Source organism: Salvelinus alpinus, chromosome 31, assembly GCF_045679555.1.
Source record: "Salvelinus alpinus chromosome 31, SLU_Salpinus.1, whole genome shotgun sequence".
In the NCBI taxonomy this organism is placed as follows: domain Eukaryota; kingdom Metazoa; phylum Chordata; class Actinopteri; order Salmoniformes; family Salmonidae; genus Salvelinus; species Salvelinus alpinus.
The window spans coordinates 17,246,607-17,255,757 of NC_092116.1; the positions used below are offsets into that span (position 1 = coordinate 17,246,607).

The following is a 9,151-nucleotide window of genomic DNA, read 5'->3' on the forward strand; positions in this document are numbered from 1 at the left end:
AATGTGATAATTTAGGGTAATTGACAATCACAGTAATGTTATTATTATTCATGTATTTTTACTACGAATAAGATCTTATCAAGAGTTTTCTGACCCTATGACATGGATACAAACAAAGGGATTGGTTTGTGTTTAAAGGATCTGTTTAAGTGGACTCAGTGAGAACAATGTCACAACCAAGAGATACTCCTGAGGTAAGAAACTCATCACAATATAGATTATGACATTTGTCTGAAAGAAACCACACAATATTATAAAATACCTTCTTATTGAAATGCTATGCTACTGCATTGCGGATATCGCTAAAATAAATATTGAATAAAGCTCTTTTTCTGTTGCTGTCAATATGAAGATCACCAAATTGTATCATAATGAAAGGAAACTTATGTCATTATATTTATGTACAGTACCAGTCAAAAGTTTGCACACATCTACTCGTTCCAGCGTTTTTCTTTATTTTTACTATTTTCTACATTGTAGAATAATAGAGAAGACATCAGAACTATGAAATAACACATATTCCATCATGTGGTAACAAAAAAGTCTTTAACATCGAGCTTCTTCAAAGTAGCCACCCTTTGCCTTGATGACAGCTTTGCACACTCTTGGCATTCTCTCAACCAGCTTCATGAGGTAGTCACCTGGAATGCATTTACATTTAATTTACATTTCTTTCCTTCTTAATTTGTTTGTTTGAGCCAATCAGTTGTGTTGTGACAAAGTAGGGGTGGTATACAGAAGATAGCCCTATTTGGTAAAAGACCAAGTCCATATAATTACAAGTACAGCTCAAATAAGCAAAGAGAAACGACAGTCCATCATTACTTTAAGACATGAAGGTCAGTCAATCTGGAAAATGTCAAGAACTTTTGACGTTTCTTCAAGTGCAGTCGCAAAAACCATCAAGCGCTATGATTAAACTGGCTTTCATGAGGACGGCCACAGGAAAGAAAGACCCAGAGTTACCTATGTTGTAGAGGATAAGTTCATTAGAGTTACCAGCCTCAGAAATTGCAGCCCAAATAAATGCTTCACAGAGTTCAAGTAAGAGACACATCTCAACATCAACTGTTCAGAGGAGACTGCGTGATTCAGGGCTTCATGGTCGAATTTCTGCAAAGAAACCATTACTAAAGGACACCAACAAGAAGAAGAGACTTGCTTGGGCCAAGAAACATGAGCAATGGACATTAGACCGGTGGAAATCTGTCCTTTGGTCTGATGAGATTTTTGTTTCCAACCTCCGTGTCTTTGTGAGACACAGAGTAGGTGTACGGATCCCCGGATGTGTGATTCCCAAAGTAAAGCATGGAGGAGGAGTTGTGATGGTGCTTTCCTGGTGACACTGTCTGATGTATTTATAATTCAAGGCACACTTAACCAGCATGGCTACCACAGCATTCTGCCGCGATACACCATCACATCTGGTTTGCGCTGAGTGGGACAATCATTTTTGTTTTTCAACTGGACAATGACCCAACACACCTCCAGGCTGTGTAAAGGCTATTTGACCAAGAAGGAGGGTGATAGAGTGCTGCATCAGATGACCTGGCCTCCACAATCAGCTGACCTTAACCCAATTGAGATGGTTTGGGATGAGTTGGATCACAGAGTGAAGAAAAAGCAGCCGATAAGTGCTCAGCATATGTGGGAACTCCTTCAAGACTGCTGGAAAAGCATTCCTGGTGAAGATGTTTGAGAGAATGCCAAGAGTGTGCAAAGCTGTCATCAAACCAAAGGGTGCCTAATTTGAAGAATCTAAAATATAATTTGATTTGTTTAACTATTTTTTGGTTACTACATGATTCCATATGTGTTATTTCATAGCTTTGATGTCTTCACTATTATTCTACAATGTGGAAAATAGTACAAATTAAGAAAAACCCTAGAATGAGTAGGTGTGTCCAAACTTTTGACTGGTACTGTATAGTGTACACACTCATAAGAAATTCATCAGAATATGAGGATGACGTTTGTATGTAACATACCACACCGTACTGTAATACATAGCTATAAATACGCATCCAGAATTAAGGAATAAAATATACTTTCCTGACAGAGTGAGAGTATAAGCTGTCAGAATCAACTAACCTTTCATTGAAATACTATGTTACTTTAGAAGTGTTATGGCTCAGTTAAACCAAATTGTATCATCTTTTTTCTCTCTCTCGTTCATTCTGTCAGACTGTACGTCTGTCTCACTCCATCAATGATGAGGAGAGAAAATACGTGATGGCGAGGAAGACTTTGATTAAGGAGTGGCTGAACAGTCAGGATATCTCCTGTGAACTAGTGGGTACTCCAGTCTTCTCTTTCTTTCAATCACTCTCTCGCACATGTGCTCTTTCTCTAACTCCTCCCTGTCTCCACAGCCAACTACATATGAAGCCCACTCCCATGTCTCCAGCTGCCTGTTGTTAGCCCCCCCCCCCCCCCCCCTCATCCTAATATAACATACTGTATGATGGGATACTGATGTGAAATCTTTTAGATTTGATCTCTCTCGGTATCTCTGTCTTTCGTTCTCTCTATATCTCTCTCTTTCTGTCTCTCTCTCCCCATCTCTCAGGAGGATGTTCCTAACATAGCGTTGCTGGGGTCAGGTGGAGGAGAGAGGGCAGCAGTGGGCATGCTGGGATCTCTCCATCAGCTGGCACAGGACAACCTGCTGGGCAGCCTCCTCTACATGTGTGGGGTGTCAGGCACCACCTGGTACACACACACACACTTACTATTGTTCTTAGCAGGCAAGTTCATTTTGAATATGCTAGTTATCTTGCTCTCTCCTTCTCCCACACACACACACACACACACACACACACACACACACACACACACACACACACACACACACACACACACACAGGTGCATGTCATCCCTGTACAGCGATCCAGCCTTGTCGTTAAGTGAGCGTTGTGATGAAATGATAAAGAAGCTGAGGGGTCCTACAGTGGACTTGAGCAAAGCTGTGGAGTGGCTGAAATTGAGGAAAGAACTAAACCAGGACTTCAACCTCACCGACTTCTGGGGTGCCTTCACTGCCTCCTGTTTCATGAAAGAGGTCAGTGTATGGTTGTGTGTGTGTTTGCGTGTCTATCTGTCTGTTTGCCAGTGTGTGTGTGTGTATTTGTCTGTCTGCCAGTGTGTGTATTTGTCTCTGTTGGGCTAATTATCCCCCCCATCATCTCTTCACCACCGTTGTTCTCTCTTCCCTCCCCCCATCTTTCCCTGTCTCTCCACACCCCTCCCCCATCTCTCCACTCCCCATCTCTTCCCCCTTGTTCTCTCTCTCCTGTATCAGATGCACACTCGCTGTCTCTCTGAAGATGCTCACATCATCAAACCCTACCCCATCTACAGCGCCATAGAACTGGACTGCTGCAGACAGGATGACACTAAAGGTGACTTATTCAGGGTTCATGCAAACTCGGAAATTCAGAACTTTCTGAGTTTCCTAGTTCCGAGTGCATAGTGAACGCAGCATCAATCAAATGTAATTTCATTTCATTTTTTACAGAGACAATTGTCTCACAGTGCAAGAACAATATAAATAATATAAACAACTCATGCAATATGAACTAACACTCATCTGTAGACACCCAAAAAGCAAGCCAAGCATTAGTCTGAGTCCCAGTTGGGCTCTGTTTAGAAGTAGTGCACTATATAGGGAATACAGTGTCATTTCAGACAAAGCCAATGAATGTACATTTCTGTAATTTACCAATTTTCTGTAGGGGTATGGTTTGAGATGACCCCCCACGAGAGCGGCTTCTCCGGATTGGGCGCTTTCGTCCCCACTTCCTGTCTTGGGAGCAAGTTTGAAGGTGGGACTCTGAGAGAGAAGAGGAAGGAAATGGACATGATTCTGCTGCAAGGTGGGGAACCCACAGACATACACATGTACAAGCAAACTGCAAACACACCCACACATCAATTTATTGTTGTTTGTTTGTTGTTGCTGGGCAGGTATCTGTGGGAGTGCCTTTGCAGACAAGCAGATAAACAATGAGGAGGTAGTAAAAATGATCTGGAGTTTATTTGGAGGTAAGCTATAGTACAGCATGCTAGTTAGCCTGCAACCCAGGAACAGACCCAGTACAGACACACAAAAAAACAACAACAACGAAGAGAATCACCTTCAATCAAAAAATGTAAAACAAACTCCAAAACAATACTAGACCATAAACTACAGGACAATACTAGACCATAAACTACAGGACACTAATAAACTACAGGACACTACTAGACCATAAACTACAAGACAATGCTAGACCATAAACTACAGGACACTAATAAACTACAGGACACTACTAGACCATAAACTACAAGACAATACTAGACCATAAACTACAGGACACTAATAAACTACAGGACACTACTAGACCATAAACTACAAGACAATACTAGACAATAAACTACAGGACACTAATAGACCATAAACTACAGGGTTCTAATAAACTACAGGACACTACTAGACCATAAACTACAGGACACTACTAGACCATAAACTACAAGACAATACTAGACCATAAACTACAGGACACTAATAAACTACAGGACACTACTAGACCATAAACTACAAGACAATACTAGACCATAAACTACAGGACACTAATAAACTACAGGACACTACTAGACCATAAACTACAAGACAATACTAGACAATAAACTACAGGACACTAATAGACCATAAACTACAGGGTTCTAATAAACTACAGGACACTACTAGACCATAAACTACAGTACAATACTAGACAATAAACTACAGGACACTACTAGACCATAAACTACAGGACACTACTAGACCATAAACTACAGGACACTACTAGACCATAAACTACAGGACACTACTAGACCACAAACTACAGGGTTCTAATAAACTACAGGACACTACTAGACCATAAACTACAGTACAATACTAGACAATAAACTACAGGACACTACTAGACCATAAACTACAGGACACTACTAGACCATAAACTACAGGACACTACTAGACCATAAACTACAGGACAATACTAGACCATAAACTACAGTACAATACTAGACAATAAACTACAGGACACTACTAGACCATAAACTACAGGACACTACTAGACCATAAACTACAGGGTTCTAATAAACTACAGGAAACTACTAGACCATAAACTACAGTACAATACAAGACCATAAACTACAGGACACTACTAGACCATAAACTACAGGACACTACTAGACCATAAACTACAGTACAATACTAGACAATAAACTACAGGACACTACTAGACCATAAACTACAGGGTTCTAATAAACTACAGGACACTACTAGACCATAAACTACAGTACACTACTAGACCATAAACTACAGGGTTCTAATAAACTACAGGAAACTACTAGACCATAAACTACAGTACAAAACTAGACAATAAACTACATGACACTACGAGACCATAAACTACAGGACACTACTAGACCATAAACTACAGGACACTACTAGACCATAAACTACAGGGTTCTAATAAACTACAGGACACTACTAGACCATAAACTACAGTACAATACTAGACCATAAACTACAGTACAATACTAGACCATAAACTACAGGACACTACTAGACCATAAACTACAGGACACTACTAGACCATACACTACAGGACATTACTAGACCATAAACTACAGTACAATACTAGACAATAAACTACATGACACTACTAGACCATAAACTACAGCACACTACTAGACCATAAACTACAGGACACTACTAGACCATAAACTACAGGGTTCTAATAAACTACAGGACACTACTAGACCATAAACTACAGTACACTACTAGACAATAAACTACAGGACACTACTAGACCATAAACTACAGTACAATACTAGACCATAAACTATAGGACACTACTAGACCATAAACTACAGGACACTACTAGACCATAAACTACAGTACAATACTAGACCATAAACTACAGGACACTACTAGACAATAAACTACAGGACACTACTAGACCATAAACTACAGGACACTACTAGACCATAAACTACAGGACACTACTAAACCATAAACTACAGGACAATACTAGACCATAAACTACAGGACACTACTAGACCATAAACTACAGTACAATACTAGACTATAAACTACAGGGTTCTAATAAACTACAGGACAATACTAGACCATAAATTACATGGTTCTAATAAACTACAGGACACTACTAGACCATAAACTACAGGACACTGCTAGACCATAAACTACAGGACACTACTAGACTATAAACTACAGGACACTACTAGACTATAAACTACAGGACACTACTAGACCATAAACTACAGGACACTACTAGACCATAAACTACAGTACAATACTAGACCAAAAACTACAGGCTTCTAATAAACTACAGGACAATACTAGACCATAAATTACATGGTTCTAATAAACTACAGGACACTACTAGACCATAAACTACAGGACAATACCAGACAAAGTGATAATGCCAGTGAAGCCGGTGTTTGGAGGATATTTTGGCACGGGAGTTGTTAGGCTCGAGACAAAGCCGAGGGTCGGAAAACTGTGCCAATATATCCTACAAACACCGGCTTCAAGGGCTTAATCACTTTTATACAATGGGTTAGCTACATATTCAAATAATGATTGACATATTTTTAATAAAAACATAATTTTGATGAATTTATTAATACTAATTCATCCTTCCACAAGATACAGTCGCAACACAAATCTAGGGTTGCTACCCAAGCCGGCAGGTCGGTTAAGTTGTTCAGTCTTTTTGTTCTGTATCTATGGGCGTGACCCAGTCGTTTGTTCTAAATGTTCCTTTGCCATACTGGCTGTGATCAGCTTTTATATTGCAGATAGATTATAGCTTCCATCAATGTAATTGTCTTCATCACTTCCAATCCCCCATATATATTTTTGAAAATATATATACACATACATATATACATACAGCACCTATAAAAAATATATACATTTCCTTTATTACCCTACCACCCCTCCCCCAATTGGAGCAAACTAGTGAACATCAACGCTTAGGCCTGTATTTCCAGCTTATACATACTATATACATTTTATGGACACAGTCTATTTTACAATAGTTATATATATATATTCTTTTTTATTTACTCCTGTCCCTCCTCTACTCTCAACCTCTCCCATCTATTTCTGATGTCCATCCGGTTTGATTTCTTTCAAACTGTACTTTTTCAAAACAGTTCTTAACCTGTATATGTTTTAAGGGCCCAGTATGTTTTACATTAGTTATCTTGTTAGTTAGTTAGTTGTTATTAGTCCCAACCTTCAGCGCCATTTAACCCCTTCCATCTATCTCTTAACACCATCCATATTGGATTTCTATTTGACATATATTTTTCTACTGTGCTGTGATCTTTCACAAAAGTTCTGAACCTTTCTATTCTCATTGTTTTTACAGATTGTAAATTGAAAATAAACAGTTTTGTTAAAGGATTATTATATTATTGATCAATTGACTGTGACTTTTCAGATCGCCCAGTAGTGCCACCTGCAGGGGCAGGGGCAGGTAAATATTGCAATTCTTCAACCATTCCTGGACCTGTGACCATATGGACAGTACCAAAACAAATGATCCAATGAATCCTCCTCTTCACAGCAATATCTGCAGTGCTGGGAAGGTTGTATCCCCCATATAAATAATATTCTATTCGTTGCCAGAATTAGTATAATAATTTAAATTGAAAAGTTTTGAATCTGGCGTCATTTTGCGTATCAGTTTTAAAACCATGTGCCATGGTATCGGTACGTCAGAAATCTCTTCCCAACTTTTTCGCTGTCAATTTTTTGGTCCTTAAATGAAAGTGATACTTTTTTATTTATTTGAATTTTCTTTAACCAATGATGGGTTCCTGAGTGGCGCAGCGGTCCAAGGCACTGCATCTCAGTGCTAGAGGTGACACTATAGTTCCTTGTTCGATTCCATGCTGTATCATAGGCCGGCGCCCAGCGTTGTCCGGGTTTGGCCGTCATTGTGAATAAGAATTTGTTCTTAACCAACTTGCCTAGTTAAGTACATTTTTTTTTTTAAGTTCCTTACATTTTTGCGGTAATGCTGCAATTAGTTAGTTGTAATTTTGGGTAGAGTAGACATTTCCATGTTTTTGTTAGCTGCATGTGTGACATAACTCCACCACTCGTATTTATGATATCATCTACAAAGATGATACTTATTTATTTTTAAACAAATGTTTTTTTTGATCAATTAGTATATTTGAGTTTAACCACAATATTTGGTGTATTATTTGTTCTGTCTTTTCTGGTGGATTACATTTAAATTGCAAACAACCAAGATTATTGTTTTAATCTCTACCTGGCACAGCCCGAAGGGGACTGGCCACACCTCAGATCCTGGTTTCTCTCTAGGTTTCTTCCTAGGTTTTTGCCTTTCTAGGGAGTTTTTCCTAGTCACCGTGGATCTACATCTGCATTGCTTGCTGTTTGGGGTTTTAGGCTGGGTTTCTGTATAGCACTTTATGACATCTGCTGATGTAAAAAGGGCTTTATTAATACATTTGATTGATTGATTGAAAATAGCAATATTTTCAAATAACTGAAAGTGAGAGGTTAATCTGAATAAAGGGAAAATGTCTTTTTTTGAATATAGGGTGAGACTTTCTTACTCATTTGCTAGAGAACCAGTTCGGATTTAAGTATAACTTTTGTATGACTGAAGCCTTTAGTGCGAGGTCTAATGCTTTAATATTTAATTATTTCTGCCCTCCAAATTCATATTCATTATATAAATAGACCTGTTTAATTTTGTCTGGCTTGTGGTTCCAAATAAAATTCTATATTTTTTTCTCATATCATTTAAAACCTGTTGGCTAGGTGTAGGCAAGACCATGATCAAATAGTTAAACTGGGAAATGACTAAAGAGTTAATCAGGGTACTTTTTCCACAAATAGAAAGGTATTTACCTGTCCATGTTAGCAAGATCTTATCTATTTTTGCTAACTTTCTATTAAAATTATTGGAATGAGATCATTTCTTTCTTTCTGGATATTTATACAGAGTATATCCACATCACCATCAGACCATTTTATTGGTAAACTACATGGTAATGTAAAAGTAGTATTCTTTAGTGATCCAATACGTAATATTTATCACACACAGTTATCAC

General features: G+C 38.5%; 1 long non-coding RNA gene across 1 annotated transcript; it reads left to right on the forward strand.

The window, feature by feature from the left end:
* Window positions 1-2,180: 2,180 nt before the first annotated feature.
* LOC139561395 (uncharacterized) lies at window positions 2,181-3,047 on the forward strand. The gene is made up of 3 exons (XR_011672122.1): window positions 2,181-2,292; window positions 2,570-2,712; window positions 2,867-3,047. It is a non-coding gene; the product is annotated as an uncharacterized lncRNA (long non-coding RNA).
* Window positions 3,048-9,151: the final 6,104 nt, after the last annotated feature.